This window comes from Hordeum vulgare, chromosome 3H (assembly GCF_904849725.1).
Source record: "Hordeum vulgare subsp. vulgare chromosome 3H, MorexV3_pseudomolecules_assembly, whole genome shotgun sequence".
NCBI lineage: Eukaryota > Viridiplantae > Streptophyta > Magnoliopsida > Poales > Poaceae > Hordeum > Hordeum vulgare.
The window spans coordinates 565627122-565654869 of NC_058520.1; the positions used below are offsets into that span (position 1 = coordinate 565627122).

At 48.7% G+C, this 27748-nt stretch overlaps 1 pseudogene; it reads left to right on the plus strand.

The window, feature by feature from the left end:
• Positions 1 to 1181: 1181 nt before the first annotated feature.
• Positions 1182 to 27748, plus strand: part of LOC123442041 — a 49787-nt pseudogene continuing 23220 nt past the window's right edge.

Below are 27748 nucleotides of genomic sequence, written 5' to 3' on the forward strand. Positions count from 1 at the left end.
TGTCCTGAGAACGAGATACGCGGCTCCTATCGGGATCGTCGACACGTCGGGCAGCCTTGCTGGATTAGTTTTATCTTTTACGAGATATCTTGTGCATCAGGATTCCGGTGATGCTTTGGGTAATCTCAGAGTTGAGGTTTTCCACTAAGGAATCCGATGAGATCGCGAGCTTCGTGATCGAGGATTTCTATGCGGCTTGTGGTAATTTGTGATGACTAGTTGGAGCATCCCTGCAGGGTTAAATCTTTTCGGAAAGCCGTGCCCGCGGTTATGTGGCAACGTGGAAACTTTGTTTAACACTGGTTCTAGACAACGTGAAGTTAACTTAATTAAAACATGCCAACTGGGTGCGTAACCGTGACTGTCTCTTTCGTGAGCTCCTTCTCCGATCGAGGACACGGTGGCGTTATGTTTGACGTAAGTAGGTGTTCAGGATCATTCATTTGATCATCAGTGGTTCACGTCCATTATGCGTAGATCTTCCCTCTCTTATTTATTGTACTCGTAAGTTAGCCACCTCATATAATGCTTAGTCGCTTCCGCAACCTCACCACTTAACCATGCCTCACCTATTGAGCTTTGCTAGTCTTGACACCTTTGAAAACGAGATTACTAAGTCCCCTATGGCTCACAGATTACTACAACACTAGTTGCAGGTACATGTAAAGGTTACTTGACGCGAGCGCATTGATTGTTCATTTGGAGTTGCATCTTCTTCTTCTTCATCATCGATCTAGGATGGGTTCCACGCCGGCAGCCTAGGATAGCAAGGATGGACGTCGTTTTCTTTTCTCGTTTGTTTTCGTCCGTAGTCGGACCCTGCTTTTCTTCATGATGTTTAAATATTGTACTGATGTGACTCTGATGTAGCTTGTGGCGAGTGTAAGCCAATTTCATATATCTCTTCTTTTCAGTACATGTACTTGTAACGATATCCATTCTTGCGAAACGACGAGATGCGCTTCTATCCCTGACGAGGCCCTCGTGCCAAATTGAGGATAGGATCACATCTTGGGTGTTAACACAGCTCCTATAGACAGCTCAGTCAACCCCATTGTACATGCCCTTATGTAGGCATTCATACGTATAGCATTTTTGCCTTAGCACCACCCACTAACGGCGCACCATTCCCGCGCCTTCCTTCCTTCCCTGAACCCTAACCCTCCCAGCCACACCGCGCGATGCCCTCGCCCCGCCGTCGTCGAGGCGGGCGTGGCGGACGACGCGGCCGTAGTGCACCGACGGCGCCGGTGTCCGCGGATGAGGCAGAGACGAGGACTTGGGCGGAGCTGCCGCTCGATGCGATCTCGGCCATCCTCCACAAGCTCGAGCTGTGGCGCCGCATCAACATGCTGGGCCACGCTGACCTCGACCACGAGCTCAACTTCACCGGGATGGCGCAAGCCGTGGTCCGCCGCAGCGCCGGTAGGTGCGAGGCCTTCGGGGACGAGTACGCCGCCGACCACGACTTCCTCCTCTACCTCGCCGACCAGTGAGATTTCCAATCCCCCCATCCCTTGTTTTTGTTAGGTTAAATCTTGATTAGGTTAATTAATTTGATCCTGTTTAAATTAGACATGCATCGTGAGTTCGGTTTGGACTCTTGTGTGCTGTGTACACGGGAGTACTAGTCATAGTGTTAGAGCATATCTAGTAGAGCCCTCAAACCCTTAAATTTAAAACCAGCTTTAAGGGTTGAGAATTGGTCATTTTTGACACTTTTAAGGGTTGAAAAACAGGGGCAAAGACTAGAACCCTCAAACCCAACCCTTATAACAGAATATTCCGTTATAAGGGTTGGGTTTGAGGGTTCTAGTCTTTGTCCCAACCCCAACCCTTAAAACTTTCATTTGACATATCACAACTTTCACTAGAAAAACACAATCAACCTTCAAAAAAACACGAAAATGAAGATCATTGATGCATGGTTTAATAGTTTACATCACACAATCATCATCTTCCCCCTCTCATCGGCACCATCACCAAAAAGTTGCACCTAGCGCCATCTCCTAGACCACTTCCACGTTCATCAAGCACCTCCACTGTCACCGGTGGTGGAGTCCTCCACACCGCCATCACCACCACCACTCATCGGTGCGTCACCTCGAAGAGTAGAGGACGCACCACGGAATATCCTCTTCCTCTCCGTGATGTCCTGCTTGTACTCCTTCCACCACATCAATTGGTCTTCATCCATGTCCTTCTTGGACATCATCATGTGCTCCTTCTCTTCCACCATGAGTTCTTTCCATGCCTTTGCTTCTTTGACCTTGATCATCCTCTCCTCCATGTCGGCCTTGCGCTTGGCATCTTCACGCCTTGCTTCAACTTGTGCAAGCTTCACCTCTTCCTTCTTCTCATTGATAAGAAGCTTTGTCTCCAATGTCTTCATTGTTAATGCCTCCCTTATGCTTGACGCCTCACCTTCCATCTTCTTCCTTAGCTTATCCTTCTTGTTTCCAGCGGGCTTATGCTCGTTCCTTCCCTCCTATTCACTATCGTCCATCCTAAGCATTGCCGACTTCTTGGGTGCGGTCTCTTGATCCCTCAACTTCCACTTGTCATAAGTTTGAAGAATTTTCCAAACATGTTTAAATGGGAATGCTTTTCCCTTGGAAGCGGCCATCCCCTTGTACCTCAAGTCGGCAATTGCTTCCTAGAAACCCACCAATAGCATAGTAAACATATATGTACTCACATAACAATAGCATAAAAAATCAAAATAAATATGAAAACCATATATGTACTCACATAGTCACTCTCCACGGTTCCACTAGGCGGTGCATCCTTCATTTGGTCCATTGCCGCACTCCAACGAGCACAATGGGGCTTCATCAACTCCCACCGGCCTTGAAGCGACCGGTAACTACGAGGGATGTACCCACCGGTCTTCGGCTTGATCTTGCAATAGACGTCCTCTATGCGTTGCCAATAGCGTTTACCGGTTTGATCGATACCGGTGCTTGCATCCAACCCCACATGTGCCCAAGCACGAACCAAGAGAATATCTTCGTCCTCGCTATAGTTTTTCGAGCGCACGGTGGGTTTTGCAACGACGGCGAACGTCTCCTCCTCTATCTTGGTCACCTCCTCCTCATCTTCCCCTTCCTCCTCCTCATCACCCTCTTCCTGCAAGTCATCATCAAACCCAAAGGGTTTGAGAGGAGGAGCGCCAATGTCCACCTCCGCTTCTTTGAGAATCCCCATGAACGAGGAGCCCCAATGTCCACCTCCGCTTCTTCGAGAATCCCCATGAACGATGTTTGTGGGGCAGGCATTCCGTCGAGCACCTCGTGCACGACGGGCGGAGGTGCGAGGGCCGGGGCGGCCGTCAGCTTCTTCCTGGAGGTGGTCTTCTTCACCTTCGGCGCTGTTGCCCCCTTCGGCCCAAGGGAGGGCTTTTTCCTCACCTTCGGCGCCGCTGCGGCCGGGACGACGGAGGCGACGACCGGGGCAGGCTGGGGGAGGACGACGTGCTGGCCAGCATGCCGCCTCTTCGCGCCGACGGCCACCACTGACGGCACCTCCGGCGCGGGCGGAGGGAGCGAGGACGGGGCCGATGCAGGCGTCGCCGAGGCCGAGGCCGGGGGCGGGGCGACGGGCGGAGGGAGGGACGACGCGGGCGGGGCGGCCGGGCGATGGAGGAGTTCGGTGGCGCCTCCATGGCTCACCGTGGGGGCGACGGGATCGATGAGGCGTCCGACGGGAGGGAGCACGCGAGGGGAAATTTCCCTCCCGCGCAACGACCGGTGGAGTGCGGGTTGGAGGTGGGTTTTCCTCTCCAATCCTCACTTTTACAGATTGGGAGGGCAACCCGAGATCCAATCCGTAAAAAAATTAAAGGGTTTAGGGGTTTAGAGGTCTGTTATTTGCCTTTTTTCGTTTCAACCCATAAATAAACGGTTTTTTCTGTTTATTTGAGGATTTAAGGGCTCTACTAGACATGCTCTTAGTACGCGTTAATTGGCGAGTCCTGGTTCGAGTAGTATTAGGATTGGTGTTGTGTCCAACTAGGTTAGCTTAGCTGAGGCGTCTAGGTTCGTATATATATACAACCCGAGACGTGAGATTGTAACGTGAGGTTATGAAGAAAAGGAGAAAAAGTAATAAAGAAGAAAATTAATGGTAGGAGACATACCCTTGAGAAAAAGATTTGTGCGCGTGTGTTTGTTGTGATTTGATGTGATCGATCCATTGGACAAGTTCCAACCAAGAAGAAAATTAAGGGTAAGAGACGTACCCTTGACAAAAAGATTCGTACGCGTGTGTTCATTGTGATTTGATGCGATAGATCCGGTGGGCGAGTTCCAACATTTGGTATCCAGAGCAAGGTTCAAGGCGAAGTTGTGCTTGCCCCGGGTTGGCGACCCACTAGCGCCTCGGGGCGGGTCATGATGTCGCTAGGTGGTACAGCGGCAAGGAGGATCTGGTGATTGTCGTTCGGCGGCCGAACGGCATGGAGGAAGGCGACATGCTGTCGTCGGCAAGGTGGTGGAAGAAGATCGTTGACGGGAGCGGTGGTGCCGAGGTGCGTTGCCGGAAAACCGTCAAGATCATCGTCCGGGGAGTCAATGTGTCATGCAGGTTAGCACATCTCGTTCGTCATCGTCATCGTCGTCGTGTCAGTGTCGTCGTGTCCAAGTGCTCGTCTCTGTGAGGAGGTGTTGAAGATGAAGCTTAGATCGTCTATGTGTCTCGACAGGAGGATCATGTTCAAATATGTGGGGACGGTGAATCTCTTCAATGAGGCCATGTCTCTACATGAGGCTGGAGTGTATGGTGTAGTGCACGGGGTGGTGTGATCCACAAGGAGACGACATGTATCTCGTTAGGGTGGATAGTGTAGTCCATCGGGTGGTGTATTCCACAGGTTATTAGTGAGGCTGGGTAGTCCAAGGCATATTTAAGGTGGTCCGTAAATTCGTCAAGTTTAAATTAAGAAGAGATTATTGCGATCAATAAAGCCTATTAATTTAACTTGTCGTTGTGCGAGATGAATGAGTCGACAAGGGATGAATCTTCAACGAGCCAAGACCGGAGAAGAACGGAAGACAAGAATCAAGATTAGACAGTGATTGTTAGGTTTAATCTTGACTAGGTTAATTAGTTTGATCCATGGAGCGTGAGTCCGGTTTGGACTCTTGTGTACTGTGTACACGGGAGTACTAGTCATAGTGTTAGTACGCGTTAACTGTTGAGTCCTGGTTCGAGTAGTATTAGGATTGATGTTGTGTCCGACCAGGTTAGCTTAGCTGAGGCGTCTAGGATCGTATATATATACAGCCCGGGACGTGAGACTGTAACGTGAGGTTATGAAGAAAAGGAGAAAAAGTAATAAAGAAGAAAATTAAGGATACTTCTTCTTCGGTACAACCTCCTAAACACAAGGACGGCTGAGATTAAACGATACCCCTTCGTAACAAAGGGCAGGATGGTCTTTTCCCCGTCCCGACGTACGCGCGTTAGCCCGACGGGCGCCAGCTGACGAACCGGCGACGTACAGGAGCCCCGGAATACGCGTCGTACCCGCGTCCACCCGTTGCGACGTGGCGTCTTCACGTCGGTCTGACCGCGGTCAATCCGTCGGTTCCCGAGACCGCGCCATTAATCCCGCGCTGCGTCGTCAGTTCGCGTCGGTTCCCGACGTCGCCGCCATTAATCCCGCGTTGCGTCGCCAGTTCGCGCCCGTTCCTGAAGCCGCCGCCATTAACCACCGCGTCAGCGCCCCCGTCGCCAGCTCGTCTCGTCGGTTCCCGAAGACGCCATTAATCGCCGCGTCAGCGCCCCGTCGTCCGATGCCGCTGTTAGCCCGTTGGTTCGCCGGCTCCCGAGGCGACGCCGTTAATGGCGGCCCCGTCGTCAGAGCCCAGTAGCGTCGGTTTCTAACGCCGTCGCCGCTGGTCCGCTGGTTCGGCGACTCCCAAGGCGACGCGCATTCACTCCGGGGGAGTTACGCCGGCCAGCTGCCCCGTTGCCTCCCCTCCCGTCGGTGCGCTATATATACCCGTCGTCCCGCGGCTCGTCGGCACACCCCTCGTTCCCCTGCTCTCCTTCTCTCCCCCGCTCTTCGTCGTCCCGCCGCTGGTCCCAACGTTCTCTTCCTCCCTCCCCCGTTCTCCGTCGTCCCGGCGATGGATCACGCCGGCGGCGGCGCGTCGGAGAGCAACTGGCCCTAGAGCCTCGACAAGCCTCTAACGTAGGAGCTCTACGACTTCGGCCTCCTCGTCCCGCCGGGGTGCCGCCTTGCAAAACCGTGGAGGATTTGCAAGGACGGCTATCCGACGCTGGAAAACCCCGCGACGCCGGAGCAACTCCGGGTCCATCCCGGCGGCCGCTACAACACCCGCGGCCGGCACGCTTATTGGGATGAAAAGAACTACAATGACGTCATCAGGCGTTACCAGCAGGCGGCGGCGGCAGGCGGCGCCGGCGGCATCCCGGGTCGCGTCGGGCGGCGATCCCCCACCCACCTCCGGCGGCCCGGTGGTGGCCCCGGCTGTCCCGGCGGAGTACGAAGTGCCGCCGGAACAGTTCGTCCTCCGCGAGGACGGCGACCCCGACGACTCGCCGGGGCTACTCGTCGCCATGCGGGCGTCTCAGGCGACGGCGGTGGCCGTGGCGGTGAGGGAACAGGCGGAGATCGCGGCGGCGATCCAGGCGACGGCGGCAGTGGGGGCAAACCCGCCACCCGTCGGCGATGACGACGACGTCGACTCGGACGCCCTCGTCAACAGCTACGACGACGACAGCGACGACAGCGACGACGCGGTGGACGGGCCCGCCGTCGTCTACCTGGACTCCGATTAGATTATAATTTATTAGAATTTAGTAATAATTAATTAAATTTTATTTTAAGTTTTTAATTATGTTCGAATGTAATCGGGAACTATGAAATTTTATCAAAGTTTATTATGAATCTAAATTCAGTGTTTACATTGTTATTATTATTATTATTTATTTGAAATATTTAAATTGTTTACACTAGTTAACTAAATATTTAAATTTTATCTAATATATAAATTTACAAAAATGAAAAATACTAAAAATAAATAACTTATAATTTTTCTTAAACGATATAAACATTCATGAAATTATATTAAATAATATATTAATAAATTATAATTTTTCTTAAACGATATAAAAACATAAAATATTTTCCCAACTTTTGTCGGCACCGGAGAGTAGACATGCAATGATTTCACGCAAAATTTCGACGAAATCGGAGACCAAACGCACGTTGCGTCACGTCTGGCATCTGTTTTTGCCGGTTTTTGAATTAAAATTCGTAAAAAAAAGCACGGATTGTCAGAAAATTCTAAAATATGACGTGTCGCCTTGTGAAGTTCATCGTGAAGCGTGGAAAAAAAATGAATTTTTTTCATGCAGGGTAGTTGCAAGATGGCGTTGTAGCGCCCCTTCCGTCCATACCGACACCCATGGGTTGCACATGAAGTACATGGATGCATTCATGAAATTCACCCAACTTTTGCCGGCAGCTGAGAATGCACATGCAATGATGCCACGCAAAATTTCGACGAAATCGGAGACCAAACGCACGTTGCGTCACGTCCGACATCTGTTTTTGCCGGTTTTTGAATAAAAATTCATAAAAAACGCACAGATTGTTGGAAAATTCTAAAATTTGATGTGCTGCCTTGTGAAGTTCATCGTGAAGCGTGAAAAAAAATTGAAAATGTTCATGAAGGGGAGTTGCAACATGACGTTGTAGCACCCCTTCCATCCATACCGACACCCATGGGTTGCACATGAAGTACATGGATGCATTCATGAAATTCACCCAACTTTTGCCGGCACGTGATAATGCATATGCAATGATGCCACGCAAAATTTCTACGAAATCGGAGACCAAACGCACGTTGCGTCACGTCCGGCATCTGTTTTTGCCGGTTTTTGAATGGAAATTCATGAAAAAACACGGATTGTTAGAAAATTCTAAAATTTGACGTGCCGCCTTGTGAAGTGCATCGTGAAGCGTGAAAAAAATGATTTTTTTTCACGAAGGGGATTTGCAAGATGGCGTTCTAGCACCCCTTCCGTCCTTACCGACACCCATGGGTTGCACATGAAGTACATGGATGCATTCATGAAATTCACCCAACTTTTGCCGGCACCTGATAATGCACATGCAATGATGCCACGTAAAATTTCTATGAAATCGGAGACCAAACGCACGTTGCGTCACGTCCGCATCTGTTTTTGCGGTTTTTGAATGGAAATTCATAAAAAAGCACGGATTGTCAGAAAATTCTAAACTTTGACGTGCCGCCTTGTGAAGTTCATCGTGAAGCGTGGAAAAAAATGAATTTTTTTTCATGAAGGGGATTTGCAAGATGGCGTTGTAGCACCCCTTCCGTTCATACCGACACCCATGGGTTACACATGAAGTACATGGATGCATTCATGAAATTCACCCAACTTTTGCCGGCACTTGAGAATGCACATGCAATGATGCCACGCAAAATTTCGATGAAATCGGAGACAAAACGCACGTTGCGTCACGTCCGGCATCTTTTTTTGCCGGTTTTTGAATGGAAATTCATAAGAAAAGCACGGATTGTCAGAAAATTGTAAAATTTGACGTGCCGCCTTGTGAAGTTCATCGTGAAGCGTGAAAAAAATGAAATTTTTTCATGAAGGGGATTTGCAAGATGGCGTTGTAGCACCCCTTCCGTCCATACCGACACCAATGGGTTGTACATGAAGTACATGGATGCATTCATGAAATTCACACAACTTTTGCTGGCACCTGAGAATGCACATGCAATGATGCCATGCAAAATTTCGATGAAATCGGAGACCAAACGCACGTTGCGTCACGTCCGACATCTGTTTTTGCCGGTTTTTGAACGGAAATTCATAAAAAAAGCACGGATTGTCAGAAAATTCTAAAATTTGATGTGCCGCCTTGTGAAGTTCATCGTGAAGCGTGGCAAAAAAATGAATAAATTTCATGAAGGGGATTTGCAAGATGGCTTTGTAGCACCCCTTCCGTCCATACTGACACCAATGGGTTGCACATGAAGTACATGGATGCATTCATGAAACTCACACATCTTTTGCCGGCACCTGAGAATGCACATGCAATGATGCCACGCAAAATTTCGACGAAATCAGAGACCAAACGCACATTGCGTCACGTCTGACATCTGTTTTGGCCAGCTTTTGAATGGAAATTCATAAAAAGCACGGATTGTTAGAAAAATCTAAAATTTGAGCCTTGTGAAGTTCATCGTGAAGCGTGAAAAAAATGAAAAAAATTCATGGAGGGGAGTTACAAGACGACGTTGTAGATCCCCTTCCGTCCATACTGACAACCATGGGTTGCACATGAAGTACATGAATTCATTCATGAAATTCACCCAACTTTTGCCGGCATCTGAGAATGCAGATGCAATGATGCCACGCAAAATTTCGACGAAATCGGAGACCAAGCGCACGTTGCGTCACGTGTGACATCTATTTTTGCCGGTTTTTGAATGAAAATTCATAAAAAAGCAAGGATTGTCACAAAATTCTAAAATTTGACGTGCCGCCTTGTGAAGTTCATCGTGAAGCGTGGAAAAAAATGAATTTTTTTCGTGAAGGGGAGTTGCAAGATGGCGTTGCAGCGCCCCTTCCGTCCATACCGACACCCATGGGTTGCACATGAAGTACATGGATGCCTTCATGAAATTCACCCAACTTTTGCCTGCACCTGAGAATGCACATGCAATGATGCCACGCAAAATTTCGACGAAATCGGAGACCAAACGCACGTTGCGTCACGTCCGACATATGTTTTTGCGGGTTTTTGAATGAAAGTTCATAAAAAAAGCACAGACTCGTGGAAAATTCTAAAATTTGACGTGCCGCCTTGTGAAGTTCATCGTGAAGCGTGAAAAAAATTTGAAAATGTTCATGAAGGGGAGTTGCAACATGGCGTTGTAGCACCCCTTCCGTCCATACCGACACCCATGGGTTGCACATGAAGTACATGGATGCATTCATGAAATTCACTCAACTTTTGCCGGCACCTGATAATGCACATGCAATGATGCCACACAAAATTTCTACGAAATCGGAGACCAAACGCACGTTGCGTCACGTCCGGCATCTGTTTTTGCCGGTTTTTGAATGGAAATTCATAAAAAAACACGGATTGTTAGAAAATTCTAAAATTTGACGTGCCGCCTTGTGAAGTTCATCGTGAAGCGTGAACAAAATGATTTTTTTTCATGAAGGGGATTTGCAAGATGGCGTTCTAGCACCCCTTCCGTCCATACCGACAGCCATGGGTTGCACATGAAGTACATGGATGCATTCATGAAATTCACTCAACTTTTGCCGGCACCTGATAATGCACATGCAATGATGCCACGCAAAATTTCTACGAAATCGGAGACCAAACGCACGTTGCGTCACGTCCGCATCTGTTTTTGCTGTTTTTGAATGGAAATTCATAAAAAAGCACGGATTGTCAGAAAATTCTAAAATTTGACGTGCCGCCTTGTGAAGTTCATCGTGAAGCGTGGACAAAATGATTTTTTTTTCATGAAGGGGATTTGCAAGATGGCGTTGTAGCACCCCTTCCGTCCATACCGACACCCATGGGTTGCACATGAAGTACATGGATGCATTCATGAAATTCACCCAACTTTTGCCGGCACCTGAGAATGCACATGCAATGATGCCACGCCAAATTTCGACGAAATCGGAGACCAAACGCACGTTGCGTCACGCCGGCATCTTTTTTTACCGGTTTTTGAATGGAAATTTATAAAAAAGCATGGATTGTGAGAAAATTGTAAAATTTGACGTGCCGCCTTGTGAAGTTCATCGTCAAGCGTGAAAAAAAAATTGAAATTTTTTCATGAAGGGGATTTGCAAGATGGCGTTGTAGCACCCCTTTCGTCCATACCGACACCAATGGGTTGCACATGAAGTACATGGATGCATTCATGAAATTCACACAACTTTTGCCGGCACCTGAGAATGCACATGCAATGATGCCATGCAAAATTTCGACGAAATCGGAGACCAAATGCACGTTGCGTCACGTCCGACATCTGTTTTGCCGGTTTTTGAATGAAAATTAATAAAAAAGCACGGATTGTGAGAAAATTCTAAAATTTGACGTGTCGCCTTGTGAAGTTCATCGTGAAGCGTGGAAAAAAATGAAATTTTTTCATGAAGGGGATTTGCAAGATGGCGTTGTAGCACCCTTCCGTCCATACCGACACACATGGGTTGCACATGAAGTACATGTATGCATTCATGAAATTCACCCAACTTTTGCCGGCACCTGAGAATGCACATGCAATGATGCCACACAAAATTTCAACGAAATCGGAGACCAAACGCAAGTTGGGTCACGTCCGTCATCTGTTTTTGCCGGTTTTCGAATGGAAATTCATAAAAAGCACGGATTGTCAGAAAATTCTAAAATTTGATGTGCCGCCTTGTGAAGTTCATCGTGAAGCGTGGCAAAAAAATGAATAAATTTCATGAAGGGGATTTGCAAGATGGCTTTGTAGCACCCCTTCCGTCCATACTGACACCAATGGGTTGCACATGAAGTACATGGATGCATTCATGAAACTCACACAACTTTTGCCGGCACCTGAGAATGCACATGCAATGATGCCACGCAAAATTTCGTCGAAATCAGAGACCAAACGCACGTTGCGTCACGTCTGACATCTGTTTTGGCCAGCTTTTGAATGGAAATTCATAAAAAAGCACGGATTGTTAGAAAAATCTAAAATTTGAGCCTTGTGAAGTTCATCGTGAAGCGTGAAAAAAATGAAAAAAATTCATGGAGGGGAGTTGCAAGACGACGTTGTAGATCCCCTTCCGTCCATACTCACAACCATGGGTTGCACATGAAGTACATGGATTTATTCATGAAATTCACCCAACTTTTGCCGGCATCTGAGAATGCAGATGCAATGATGCCACGCAAAATTTCGACGAAATCGGAGACCAAGCGCACGTTGCTTCACGTGTGACATCTGTTTTTGCCGGTTTTTGAATGAAAATTCATAAAAAAGCACGGATTGTCACAAAATTCTAAAATTTGACGTGCCGCCTTGTGAAGTTCATCGTGAAGCGTGGAAAAAAATGAATTTTTTTCATGAAGGGGAGTTGCAAGATGGCGTTGCAGCGCCCTTCCGTCTATACCGACACCCATGGGTTGCACATGAAGTACATGGATGCCTTCATGAAATTCACCCAACTTTTGCCTGCACCTGGTAATGCACATGCAATGATGCCACGCAAAATTTCGACGAAATCGGAGACCAAACGCACGTTGCGTCACGTCCGACATATGTTTTTGCGGGTTTTTGAATGAAAGTTCATAAAAAAAGCACAGACTCGTGGAAAATTCTAAAATTTGACGTGCCGCCTTGTGAAGTTCATCGTGAAGCGTGAATTTTTTTTGAAAATGTTCATGAAGGGGAGTTGCAACATGGCGTTGTAGCATCCCTTTCGTCCATACCGACACCCATGGGTTGCACATGAAGTACATGGATGCATTTATGAAATTCACCCAACTTTTGCCGGCACCTGATAATGCACATGCAATGATGCCACACAAAATTTCTACAAAATCGGAGACCAAACGCACATTGCGTCACGTCCGGCATCTGTTTTTGCCGGTTTTTGAATGGAAATTCATAAAAGACACGGATTGTTAGAAAATTCTAAAATTTGACGTGCCGCCTTGTGAAGTTCATCGTGAAGCGTGAAAAAAATGATTTTTTTTCATGAAGGGGATTTGCAAGATGGCGTTCTAGCACCCCTTCCGTCCATACCGAGAGCCATGGGTTGCACATGAAGTACATGGATGCATTCATGAAATTCACTCAACTTTTGCCGGCACCTGATAATGCACATGCAATGATGCCACACAAAATTTCTACGAAATCGGAGACCAAACGGACGTTGCGTCACGTCCGCATCTGTTTTTGCGGTTTTTGAATGGAAATTCATAAAAAAGCACGGATTGTCAGAAAATTCTAAAATTTGACGTGCCGCCTTGTGAAGTTCATCGTGAAGCGTGGAAAAAATGAATTTTTTTCATGAAGGGGATTTGCAAGATGGCGTTGTAGCACCCCTTCCGTCCATACCGACACCCATGGGTTGCACATGAAGTACATGGATGCATTCATGAAATTCACCCAACTTTTGCCGGCACCTGAGAATGCACATGCAATGATGCCACGCCAAATTTCGACGAAATCGGAGACCAAACGCACGTTGCGTCACGTCCGGCATCTTTTTTTACCGGTTTTTGAATGGAAATTCATAAAAAAAGCACGGATTGTGAGAAAATTGTAAAATTTGACGTGCCGCCTTGTGAAGTTCATCGTCAAGCGTGAAAAAAAATGAAATTTTTTCATGAAGGGGATTTGCAAGATGGCGTTGTAGCACCCCTTTCGTCCATACCGACACCAATGGGTTGCACATGAAGTACATGGATGCATTCATGAAATTCACACAACTTTTGCCGGCACCTGAGAATGCACATGCAATGATGCCATGCAAAATTTCGACGAAATCGGAGACCAAACGCACGTTGCGTCACGTCCGACATCTGTTTTGCCGGTTTTTGAATGGAAATTCATAAAAAAGCACGGATTGTGAGAAAATTCTAAAATTTGACGTGTCGCCTTGTGAAGTTCATCGTGAAGCGTGGAAAAAAATGAAATTTTTTCATGAAGGGGATTTGCAAGATGGCGTTGTAGTACCCCTTCCGTCCATACCGTCACCCATGGGTTACACATGAAGTACATGGATGCATTCATGAAATTCACCCAACTTTTGCCGGCACCTGAGAATGCACATGCAATGGTGCCACGCAAAATTTCGACGAAATCGGAGACCAAACGCACGTTGGGTCACGTCCGTCATCTGTTTTTGCCGATTTTCGAATGGAAATTCATTAAAAAAGCACGGATTGTCAGAAAATTCTAAAATTTGATGTGCCGCCTTGTGAAGTTCATCGTGAAGCGTGTTAAAAAAATGAAATTTTTTCATGAAGGGGATTTGCAAGATGGCTTTGTAGCACCCCTTCCGTCCATGCCGACACCAATGGGTTGCACATGAAGTACATGGATGCATTCATGAAATTCACACAACTTTTGCCGGCACCTGAGAATGCAGATGCAATGATGCCACGCAAAATTTCGACGAAATCAGAGGCCAAATGCACGTTGCGTCACTTGTGACATATGTTTTTGCCGGCTTTTGAATGGAAATTCATAAAAAAGCACGGATTGTTAGAAAATTCTAAAATTTGAGCCTTGTGAAGTTCATCGTGAAGCGTGAAAAAAATTGAAAAAAATTCATGAAGGGGAGTTGCAAGATGGCGTTGTAGCACCCCTTCCGTCCATACCGACATCCATGGATTGCACATGAAGTACATGGATTCATTCATGAAATTCACCCAACTTTTGCCGGCATCTGAGAATGCAGATGCAATGATGCCACGCAAAATTTCGACGAAATCGGAGACCAAGCGCACGTTGGGTCACGTCCGACATCTGTTTTTGCCGGTTTTTGAATGAAAATTCATAAAAAAAGCACGGATTGTCACAAAATTCGAAAAATTGACGTGCCGCCTTGTGAAGTTCATCGTGAAGCGTGGAAAAAAATGAATTTTTTTCATGAAGGAGAGTTGCAAGATGGCGTTGTAGTACCCCTTCCGTCCATACCGTCACCCATGGGTTACACATGAAGTACATGGATGCATTCATGAAATTCACCCAACTTTTGCCGGCACCTGAGAATGCACATGCAATGATGCCACGGAAAATTTCGACGAAATCGGAGACCAAACGCACGTTGCGTCACGTCCGACATCTGTTTTTGCCGGTTTGCCTCAACAAGAAGATGGGTGAGTATGTTGTTGAATATAACGTTGATGTATTATATGTGTGTGATGCATAATTATTTATTATTAATTACATGTATCAGGAACTCATGTGGATTATTTGTTCTTCATTGTTTAAAAATTGGAATGGTGATACATGAGATCGATCTTTTTCACACGTACAAAACTAATATTAGTACTCTTTACTATGAACACTTATAGTGGACTAAAATAATTTAAGTGTTGCTTTGCAGAGATCAATTGATGATGTGAGGGAGCTAATGATTTCGCAATTGATTTTTTATTTGAAGAACACACTTGGGGAAATTAAAGACAAAGTTATTAGGATTGCAAGGAGAAAGAAATTGATGACATGAGAGGAGATTCATGCGTGTTTGAGTTTACTACCGGACTAGATGATTTTATCATATTTTGTGTTTAAACATTTTATACGTAATAGTAATTATATAGTTTTAGTAATATATAAATATTACATTGTTGTTGAAAATTCTATCAACTGTGCTATGTTGTCGTGCATGCAGTCGACGCGACGTCGGCGCGACGTTTTCTGCGTTCGCGTGGCGTCGAGACATGCAGTTGGCGCTACGTTTTCTGCGTTCGCGTGGCGTCGAGACATGCAGTTGGCGCGACGGTTTTAGCCCAGAAAACGACGGGATCAACGGCCCCGCGTGACGTCGGCGCATGCAGTCTCCGCGACGTCTTTTTTGCACGAAAAAACCACCAGGCATCTGCGTTCTCGTGGCGTCGGGGGATGTAGTCGGCGCGACGTTTTTTTGCCCAAAAAACGACGGGATCAGCGGCCCCGCGTTGACGTCGGCGCATGCAGTCGGCGCGACGTTTTTTGCCCAGAAAACGACGGGGTCAACTGCTCCCGCGTGACGTCGGCGCATGCGGTCGACACGACGGGGTTTCACCCAGAACACACAGCGCCGCCATGGCGTCGGTACATGCATTTTGCATTTAAAAAATAGCACAATCGATGTCGGCTGAAGTGCTCGTAGTATTGTGTTATATAAAATGAACAACATATAACATGAAAAACATATACGTATTATCTTAAATAACAAGAAAAACATATACATATTGTCTTATGTAACACAATATTATTGCAGATGTAAAAATCTAAAGATTACAATAACACCGTTTCGGTCTTCAACCCCAATTACTGCATGAAATAAATTATAGGTTATAAGAAAATAATTACCGAAACAAAACAGCATAAGTAAAATAACAAACAACATATGTACTCTGGATTTTGGTTGCAAGTGGCCTTGTTATGACCTGGAAGTCTGCATAGTCTACATAGACGTCCGCTTTTCTCATCAAATGCTTTTGGTCTTTCATTTTTGGTCACGTCACGAGCATTCTTACCCTGACCTCTAATATTCTGTTTAGGTGCCCCTTTGGTGGACACCTTCACTGGATCACGAATAAGAATATGATTCTGCTTAGGCTGAAATTCATCATTACTCACAAAGCTTTGCTGACTGGGTTCTTCATTATTCAAGATGTCCTTATTCGCTATAACTTCTTTCATTGCTGCCAGCATCTTGTCGAATAAGAATGGGTTATGACATGCGATATAAGCAGCTTCTGCAGATACACTGCTCAACGTACTATATCTAGCTCTGGCCTCCTTACCCGTCCAACCCCATGAAAACAGATCGCTGGTGCGCTTCACGGGCAGTCTAGATCTTGCTTTCTTCGTGAACTGTCGCAGGATACAACACTTAGGTATTGCAGGTAAGTTGAGTGCATTCAAAACATGAAGAATATGCTTGCAAGAAAGGCCTTTGCGAGTCATACTTCGAAAACTGCACTTTATAGTTTCTGCAGAGTTACCTGGTGCGTAGTCCACATTAAACCTATGATCCCTGTTATTTTTCCAAGCAACCACGAATCTGTGACTGTCTGCTCCTCTTAATCTATCAATTACCTCAAGCTGATGTACCTTTTTTAAATCTTCCTGCAAGATGTAAAAGTTTGCCTTCGTGAATGCTTTGGCAGCAAACACCTCAATGGTCTTACACTCAGTCAGTGCTACTCGTAGAGTCTGTGAGGCCACACAATCGTCATGCGATTCATTCTCACGCATGCGCATGATGCAATTCTCATAGTGTACAATCATATCAACAATTGTCATACCATAGTCCAGATGTAGGTGCAGGCATGAGTTCAGGCTCTCGCTCCTCTGATTACTACGCATACCAAGAAATAACCCACCAGACAAATATGATGCAGCCCAAAGCTACTTCTTCCTGTATATCCTATGGAGCCATGTTTTTGTTTTCTCCGTCTGCCATTTCTGAACAAACGCGACCCATCTCTCCTCGAAAACTGCATGTGTGGTGGTGTCGTGGGTATAAGTCTGATAGTAGATGTGTAGGGTACGAAAGGATGGGCAGAGCCTTAGCTACGGCGAGGTTGTATGAGTTCAGGCCCCTCTACGGTGGAGGTAAAAGCCCTACGTCTCAGTGCTCTTGGGAGCTTGTTGTCGAGTGGAATATGGATTACAGTGAATTGTTAACCCTTGCACCAGTGGGGAAGGGCGGCTTATATAGAGTGCGCTGCCCTTCACAACAGTTCGGTGCACAGGGGTGGAGTAGTGGCGAATAAATGCCTAGGTTACAGGTAACGTATGTCTTAAATGCTAATAAAGGTACATGGAAACGTATGACCATTGCCCTCCAGGGGGGTTACGATGTACAGAATGTAATCCAGTCGGTAAGTTTGATACGCTCCGAATGCTCATCTCCGACTGGATGATGGAGGAATCATCACCGACTGGATGATGGGAAGTCCTTAATTCAGTCGGAACTGACTAAGGGCCTTATCCCTTATGAAGGGTAGTCCTTGGGTAGGACCCATAAGGCAGGCCTATGACCCTACCCTAGGACTATAACCCCATCATTAGTCCCTGAATGGATTGGGGTTGGAACGACGAAGTGATGCTTGGAGTACGGGTCCGACTGGTATGGATGCGACTTTGGCGTTGTTTGCCTCGATCCATTTTATCCTCTTGACCAGTGATCCGAGTGGATGTATCTGTGAAACGAACCGTCAGGGACCGAGTGCTTCCGTGGAATCTTTTGACGTGACCAGTCAACTGACAGCGGCGGATTTTCTGGGATCCTCAAATTTCGGTTGCCGCGCGCTCAGCAGGGATGACGACACCGCAATCGAGTAGTATCTGCCGCCTCGATTTCTGTGCCTTCATCTCCTCCACTAATATCGCAGCAACCGGTCGATAAGATTTCGGGGCCACTTGCTAGTGACCTAGTCGAAACCTTATTTAAACCTCTACAGCGAGGGTTTTTCGTTGCACTCGCCTGATAGCTCGCACTTGCCCCGCTTCTCTCGCGACCTCCTGCGCATCCCAAGCTCCTTCCTTCCCCTCCTCCTCCGCGGATCTTCAGCCTCCACCATGACGAAGGGGCAGACGAGCAAGCTCGAGGCACGGAAGAAGAAGAAGAAGGCGACTCCTGCTCAGCTGCGGCAGCGAGCACTACCGACGGGTTGGATCCAGGGGGATTTCCTCCCCTCCATGGTGACGGTGGCAGACATGCTGGAGCTGGTGGAGCAAGGCATGATCGAGCACAAGACGTGGAGGCTGCCGGCGGAGGGCGAGACGGATCCGGCGCCCCAGGAGGGGGAGCGCGTCTTGCTGCTCAGTCATGTGTACCGAGGCTTCTCTCTACCTCCTCATCCCTTCTTCAGAGGTATAATGAACCACTTCGGGGCGCAACTCCACCATTTTCCTCCCAACGCAATAGCTCATCTCTTTGCCTTCGTCATGTTGTGCGAGTGTTTTATCGGCTGTCCTCCCCATTGGGGGCTCTTTAAGCTCATCTTCTCTGCTAGAGCTCAAACCATCAAAAGACTTAGCCAGTCGGACGACAAAACTCATCTCCTCGAGCTCTGCGGAGGCTTAGGCTTCCAAAAGAAAAGTAAAAGTAGCTATCCCGCTCTTCAGTTGTCTGAATCCGTTAGGAACTGGCAGTCGACTTGGTTCTATTGTCAGGACATTGCTTGCCCGAATGCCGCAACTGGACTGCCACCTTTTAGCCTAGACTGACCGGCTCCGCCTAGGCAGCTTGTGCTCACGAAGATGGAGAAGATCCAGATCCAGCCTTTGGTTGATGCGCTGGTAGAGGTCGTCCGAAAGGGGGTCACTGGCATAGATTTGCTGGAGATTTTTCTGGGTCGGCGTATCCAGCCTTTGCAAGCTCGACACCACGCTATGTGGCACTATACGGGGCCTGAGGACTCCACTCGGACAAACCCGAGTTCGTGACCGGGGAGCTTGTGGCGTTGTGGGTCCTCAACATCACAGGCGCCTGCGATAACCCCAGAGGAGCCCGGCGAGTGAAGCCCTTCCGTGCGGACAACCCTCCTCCGAATGAGGTGAGTATAACTTGTCCAGTGCACACAATTGTCTTGGATTTATCGCTTTTTCTTGTATCACTGTCTGACGTCTGATGTTGTCGACTGTATCTCGTGCAGGCATGGACCAACTGGTTTTCTCCTGTCTCGAACGGGAATCCGGCTGAGGAAGAGGAAGGTAGCCAGGAGGGCAGCATGGAGAGCGTCGAGTACGTCTCCGACAGTGGGGAGACGGAGGAGGAGTCCGGAGAAGAAGAGAGGGAAGATGAGGAACATAGCTCGCCACCCCCACCACCAGAGCCTCGGACTAATCGCCGTCACGAACCTGTGGCTCCGTCGGCTCCCCCAGCGGCCTCAAGTGCCCCGCCAGCTCCTCCTGTGGTTCCGAGTGCCTTGCCAGCTTCTCCCGTGGTTCTGAGTACTCGGAGCACAAAAAGGACCAAGGACTCTGCTGCTGAGCCCGCGGGCCAGCCCTCTAAGGTGGGCAAACCGAGTGGATCCTCGGAAGGCTTTGCCGCGGATGAGGATCGCCGTTCCCGTCGCCTCAGCGTAAGTATATTGTTCTTCTATCTTCTTCCAGTATTTGATTGAACTCATGCTTATTGGTCGAGTGAATTTTACTCGACAGAGCTGCCACCTCCGCCACTTCTGTGCCACACCAGGAAGACGATCCCATGGATACGGACAACGTTGCCATGTCCCAGCAAGGTACGTCGTGGCGACTCCGAGAGCTTACATTATTGTTTCACCAATTCTATCTTTGGTCTTGCCCTTTTTCCTGTGGTCTCACGTCGTTCGGTCGGGCTTCTTTCAGAGGTGATTCATGTGGAGGATGACGACCAGAAGAGGTCCGAGCAAGTTGCGGTGCCTATCCTTGAGGCTGTTCCGTCTATTACTACTCCCGCCATGGACGCGCCGCCAACCGAGACAATGTCGTCGACTGAAATGGCGCTCATCGCTGCTGAACCGACTGGAGCAGGACTTGGGATGCCCAAGGAGTCTCTTGTGGTGCCAGGTCCGTCGACCCTCCAGTTCGACGCCCAGGGCCTTCCGGAAGATCAGGTAGGAGCTGCCAAGGGGGCCATGGTGCAGGCGGAGTTGATGGCGGGTGATGCCAAGAGAGCGTACGACTCCATCGCGTCTGTGTACAAGCGAAGCTTGGAACTCCGGGACGATATCCGAGTAAGTGGGCTAATAAGTATTTGCTTTCCCCTTGTAACCCACTGGGTGTTTAAGCAATATACTCGGATACAACATGCTTATTTTGCAGTGGGTTCACTCTTAGTGAACCCAGTGGGTGTAGTCCCCGAGACTTCTGTCGGGTGCTTGCACCGGCAGTTGTCTTTATATACGGTTTCTTTAACTTGATCAGATCAAAACTAATCTGTTCGAATGTTACTGGTGGGGGCACTCCGAGTGCGCCTACTGGATTAGTCCCCGAGAGTAATTTTACTCAGGTCGGGTAGTAGTAGCCTCATAGGCTTGTTTTGTTATGTATCTCAATAGGGCGGACCTATTTGAGCTTCATGCCAGTGGGGTCACTCTTAGTGAACCCACTGGATGTAGTCTTCGAGACCGCTGTCGACTGCTTGCGTCAGCAGGGGTCTGAAGAACTTCGAGTTTTTATTGTTGTCCTTGTTGAATTTGTCTGATCGTCTCTTCGCGCTGACTTGCAGAAGACTTGCAAGATGGGATCAGCGTACAACACTCTAAAAGCTGAAAAGATTCAGCTTGCTGCGGAACTGGATGCAGCAATGCAAGCCTTGGCTGGTCTGAAGGGCGTTCTGGCTGAACGAGAGAAGTCCTTGGAGGAGTCCTGTGAGGCAAACAAGGCATTGGTGGCCGAAATGGAGAAAATGGGGAAACAAAGAACCGAGCTGATGGGACAGATGCAGGTGATGAACAGGCGGTGCATATCACAGGAGAAGTACGTCAGTGACTGGGCAAGGCAGATGATTGCGCTTCTCGGTGGTAAGTTCTGTTCTTCCGAGTGTTTGTTGACTGTGTATTTCATTCTGCGCTTACTTTCTGCTCGTCTTGTCTTTGCAGATTTTTGTATGGACGCTGAGGCTGAAGCAGCTGACGTTGAGCGGTCGGTTGTTCCGAACGTTCCACTCGGCGACGATGCCAATCGAGACATGCTCCGAGTGCACATTCGCCTGGGTAAAGTGGGACCTTTCATCGGTCGACTGAGAGAGATCGTCGGTCGAATCGACAAGGAGCTGTGGCCCGAAGACGAGTCCCGGCAAGAGATGGAAGGGTTGATGACTCGGCTGGAGGACGTCCCGAACCGAGTGCAGGCGTGGAAGAAGTCTGCTGCTCGCTGTGGTGCGGACGTGGCGCTGTCGCTGGTCCGAGTGCACTGCAAGGAGGCTCGCGAAGAGAAGCTGAAAATGCTGCAGTTCGCCAACACGAAGAAGCTGCAATTCAAAGACTTCATGGAGACCTTTCTTGAGAGCACCACTCGCATCGCAGACGGGATCGACCTCGACACTTTCGTGGAGCCTGCCAGTCCCAGTGCCAGTCCTTACGACGCTTGAGAAAACTTTTACCTCGGTATGCCGAGTGGTAGTTGTATCAAACTTTGGCCACTGCTGTTGGCCGTCACATTCGTGGTTCGGTGTGGATAAGCTTGATCTACACCGAACCAACTATCTTTAGACGAACTTTGAATTTGAATCGAATCTTTTGCTCTTCCTTTCCGAAAGAATTGTTGACACGATTTTGGCTCGTGGTTTTTGTTTGGCGTTTCTTGGTGAAGCCAATGGCAAACATGCGGAGCATGCAATTGTCAGTTTTCTTGACATCTGCATGAGCCTCACTAAGGGTCTGGTGAGTCTCCGAGTGGGTCGGTAGGACACACTCGAAGTCAATTTTGTACTTAGGCGATTCGTGATCGCGGCTAACTCTTCGAGTGCGACTGTGGGGTCGTACTCGGAGCGAGTTGTTACTCATGTAATTGTTAGTTGTCTTGAAACCTACATGAGCCTCAATGGGGTTCTGCTACTCATGTAATTGTCAGTTGTCTTGACATCTACATAAGCCTCAATGAGGTTCTGCTACTCATGTAATTGTCAGTTGTCTTGACATCTACATGAGTCTCAATGAGGGTCTGCTAGGCCTCCGAGTGGATCTGTAAGATACAGTCAAAGGAAGCTTTCTACTTAGGCGATTCTTGGTCGCAGACAAGTCCCCGAGTGCGACGTTTAGTGCACAGTCGGAGAAAGTTAATACTTAGGCGATTCTTGATCGCATCTAAGTCCCCGAGTGCGACGTTTAGTTCACACTCGGAGAAAGTTTGTACTTAGGCGATTCTTGATCGCAGCTAAGTCCCCGAGTGCGACGTTTTATTGCACACTCGAAGAAAGTTAGTACTTAGGCGATTCTTGATCGCAGCTAAGTCCCCGAGTGCGATGTTTTAGTGCACACTCAGAGAAAGTTAGTACTTAGGCGATTCTTGATCGCAGCTAAGTCCCCGAGTGCGACGTTTAGCGCACACTCGGAGAAAGTTTGTACTTAGACGATTCTTGATCGCAGCTAAGTCCCCGAGTGCGACGTTTTAGTGCACACTCGGAGAAAGTTAGTACTTAGGCGATTCTTGATCGCAGCTAAGTCCCCGAGTGCGACGTTTAGTGCACACTCGGAGAAAGTTATTACTTAGGCGATTCTGGATCGCAGCTAAGTCCCCGAGTGTGACGTTTAGTGCACACTCGGAGAAAGTTATTACTTAGGCGATTCTGGATCGCAGCTAAGTCCCCGGGTGCGACGTTTAGTGCATACTTGGAGAAAGTTTGTACTTAGGCGATTCTGGTTTGCAGCTAAGTTTTTTTTAAGACCGGAGTCTGCGAACGTGGAAGAATTTTGAATCTGCAAAAACTCAATCTGCTTTGTATTACTTCAACGATACTTGTTCTTTACATTGCTTCAGTCGACGGTCACGTGTAGAAGTGCTTCAGGAGATCTCTGTTCCATGCTCGCGGCTCGTCCGTTTCCCTGTCGAGGTTGTAGAGTCGATATGCTCCGTTGTTTAGCACCTTGGAGATGATGAAGGGTCCTTCCCAGTCGGGAGCCAACTTGTGAGGTCTCTGCTGATCCACTCGGAGCACCAGGTCGCCTGCTTGGAATGTATGACTCCTGACGTGTCGCGCGTGAGAGAACCGCAGATCTTGTTGATAAATGGTTGAGCGAGTCAGTGCCATCTCGCGCTCCTCCTCTAGAAGATCCACTCCGTCTTGTCTTGCTTGCTCTGCTTCAGCTTCGGAAAAGAGTTCAACTCGTGGAGCGTTGTGAAGCAAGTCACTCAGAAGGACTGCCTCTGCTCCGTAAACGAGGAAGAACGGGGATCGCCCTGTAGATCTATTTGGGGTTGTGCGGAGACCCCAAAGCACCGAAGGCAGCTCGGTGACCCATGAGCCGGCGGCATGTCCCACTTCTCGCGAGAGTCGAGGCTTCAAACCTTGCAGAATAAGTCCATTCGCCCGCTCTGCTTGCCCGTTTGTTTGGGGATGCGCCACAGATGCAAAATCCACTCGGATACCTTGGCCTGTACAGAAACCTTTGAATCTGTCCGAGTCAAAGTTTGTTCCATTGTCAGTGATTATGCTGTGAGGTACCTCGAATCTGGAGATGATGTCCTGACAAACTTGATGGCCGTAAGGGCGTCGAGCTTCTTGATGGGCTTGGCTTCAATCCACTTTGTGAACTTGTCGACTGCCACTAACAGATGTGTGAATCCCCCTTGGCCTGTCCTGAATGGACTGACTGTATCTAATCCCCACACTGCAAATGGCCAAACAAGAGGGATTGTCTTCCACGCAGATGTTGGCTTGTGGGACTTGTTAGAGTAGAACTGATAGCCTTCGCATCGGTCGACCATATCCTTCGCCATTTCATTCGCCTGCAGCCATAAGAAGCTAGCTCTGAATGCTTTGGTGACGATTGCTCTTGAGGAGGCGTGATGACCGCAGGTTCCCGAGTGAATTTCTTCCAGGATTAACTGTCCCTCCTCAGGGGAGATGCATCGTTGAAGGACGCCTGAAATGCTTTCCTTGTACAACTGGCCATCAATGACAGTGAACGACTTTGACCTACGGACGATCTGTCTGGCTTGGACTTCGTCTTCTGGTAATTCTTGCCTCAGGATGTATGCAATGATCGGCACAGTCCAATCGGGGGTGACAGCAAGAATCTCCATGATCAAATAGACCACAGCAGGTACTTCGACTTCAGTCGAATCTGTCGAGCTCTTTGGTTGTACTGGTTCCTCTGTGAAAGGATCTTCTTTAACTCAGGGAAGGTGAAGGTGCTCGAGGCAGACGTCACTCGGGACTGGTCTCCGAGTGGATCCGAGTTTCGCCAATTCATCAGCTGCTTGGTTTTTCAGTCGCGGAACATGGTGGAGTTCCAGACCTTCAAACTTTTTCTCGAGCTTCCTCACCGCATTGCAGTATGTGGTCATTGTGAGGTTCCTGACGTCCCACTCCTTCATCACTTGATTAACTACCAAATCCGAATCGCCATAGACCATCAGGCGACGGACGCCGAGTGCGATGGCCATGCGCAGTCCATAAAGGAGAGCTTCATACTCTGCCTCGTTGTTGGAGGAATCAAAGTGTATCTGCAACACATACTTGAGTTTTTCACCTTTTGGCGATATGATCACGACGCCAGCGCCGGAGCCATTCAACATCTTGGACCCATCGAAGAACATTGTCCAATGAGCCGAGTAGATGTGGGTCGGTTGCTGTTGTTCTACCCATTCTGCTATGAAGTCAGCCAGAGCTTGAGACTTTATAGCTTTCTTGGCCTCGAACTTGATGTCGCAGTATAACATCTCCATTGCCCACTTCGCCACTCAGCCCGATGCGTCCCGATTGTGTAGGATTTCCGACAACGGAGCATCAGAAACGACAGACACCGAGTGGTCTTGGAAATAATGAGCCACTTTCTTCGCAGTCATGTAAATCCCGTAGATAAGTTTTTGATAGTGGGGATACCTCTGCTTGGAAGGAGTCACGACTTCGGAGACATAATACACTGGCCGCTGAACCTTGTATGCTTTGCCTTCTTCTTCCCGTTCGACTGTGAGAACAGTGCTGACGACTTGATTTGTAGACGCGATGTACAGAAGAAGGGGCTCTTTACTAAGCGGAGCAGTAAGAACCGGCTGGGTGGAAAGTAGGACTTTGAGGTCGTCGGATGTGATTTGGGCTTCGTCTGTCCACTCGAAAGTATCTGATTTCTTCATGAGTCGGTACAGAGGAAGCGCCTTCTCGCCGAGTCGACTGATAAACCTGCTCAAAGCCGCTAGGCAACCTGTGAGCCTTTGAACATCATGTATTCTGACCGGCCGCTCCATTCGGACGATGGTCCCGATCTTTTCGGGGTTGACATCGATCCCTCGTTCGGAAACAAAGAAACCGAGTAACTTTCCGCTGGGAACACCGAATGAACACTTGGCTGGGTTGTGCTTGATATCGTACCTACGAAGGTTAGCGAATGTTTCTGCCAAGTCAGTCAGCAGGTCAGAACCTTTGCGTGACTTGACTACGATATCATCCATATACGCCTCCACATTCAGACCGATCTGGTCAAGGAGGCATTTTTGGATCATGCGCATAAAGGTTGCTCCTACATTCTTCAAACCAAATGGCATAGTGATGTAGCAGAAGCACCCGAATGGGGTGATGAAGGCTGTTTTTAATTCATCGGGGCCATACAGACGGATCTGATGATAGCCCGAGTAGGCATCAAGGAATGACAAACGCTCGCAACCCGCAGTCGAATCGACAATTTGATCGATGCGGGGGAGCGGAAAATGGTCTTTCGGGCAGACCTTATTGAGATGCTTGAAGTCGATGCACATTCGGAGCGACTTGTCCTTCTTGGGCACCATGACAACATTGGCGAGCCACTCGGAGTGGTGTACCTCGCGAATGAAGTTGGCTGCCAAAAGCTTAGCCACCTCTTCTCCGATTGCCTTCCTCTTGTGTGCGGCAGACCGACGCAGGCGTTCTCGGACAGGCCGAGCGGCGGGATCCACATGCAGTTGGTGCTCAGCCAACTCCCTGGGTACACCTGGCATGTCAGCGGGCTTCCATGCGAAGATGTCCCAGTTCTCACGGAGGAATTGGATGAGCTCGGCTTCCTATTTAGGATCGAGGGTGGTGGAGATGTTCGTCGGGGCAGCGGTGTCGTCCGTCAGGTGGATGCTGACCTTCTTCATCTCTCCCGCTGACTGGAATGCGGACTCCGAAGCTGGCTTCTTCGAACGCATCAAATCAGAGGGGTCGACTGTTTTCTTGTACTCGTCAAGCTCGAGGACAGCCATCTGCTGATCGGCGATCCTCGATCCCTGTTGCAGACACTCCTCGGCCCGCTGCCGATTGCCTGTGATAGTGATCACACCTTTTGGGCCTGGCATCTTCAGCTTCAGGTACACGTAACATGGACGGGCCATGAAACGCGCATACGTCGGGCAGCCCAGAATTGCGTGGTACGCACTCTGGAAGTCCACCACCTCGAACGTCAGCTTCTCCTTGCGGAAGTTCTTGTCAGAGCCGAAGACGACGTCCAACGCGATCTGGCCGAGTGACTTGGCCTTTCGTCCAGGGACGACTCCATGGAACTGCATGCTCCTCTCGCTAAGTTTGGACATCGGAATGCCCATCCCCTTGAGAGTGTCAGCGTACATGATGTTCAAGCCACTGCCGTCGTCCATGAGGACTTTGCGCAGTCGGACTCCTTCTACCACCGGGTCGACGACCAGAGCCTGCCTCCCTAGGGTGGGTACGTGTGCTGGATGATCCGACTGGTCAAAGGTGATCGCAGTCTGAGACCATTTGAGGAACGTGGGGTTGGTCGGCGTGGCCATGTTCACCTCCCTGTTCACCAGCTTCTATCGACTCTTACTCTCAACGTCAGCAAAAATCATCAGTGTTGCATGGACTTGGGGGAACAGATCCTCCTTGTCCTCCTCATCCTGTTCATTGTCCTTTTCACTCGGCTGCCCTTCGCCGAACCCCTGGATTAGGAGGCGACATTGCCGAGTGGTGTGCTTCGGAAATATGGCGTTGCCCTCTTCATCCATCTTCGTGTGAATCGGACATGGCTGGTCCAGGATGGGGTTTCCGAACTGCTTCTTCTTGGGGGTGAACTGAGCCTTCCCCTTGCCCTTGAACTTGGCATTGGTAACGGCTGCGGCCTCTGCCTGCGGAGTGGACAGAGCTTTCTGCTTCTGCTTCCGAGTGCTGTTCCCATCTCCATCGGCGACTGCTTTGTGCTTGCCGCTACGAACGCGGTCCTCTTCTTCGCCATTTGCATAGCGTGCCGCTATCTCCATCATCTTACTCATGGAGATGTCGCCTGTTCGACCGAACTTTAGGTACAAATCTCTGTACCGCACGTCTGCCTTGAAGGCGCAGACTGCTTGGTGCTCTGTGACGTTCTCCACCATGTGGTAGAGGGTCG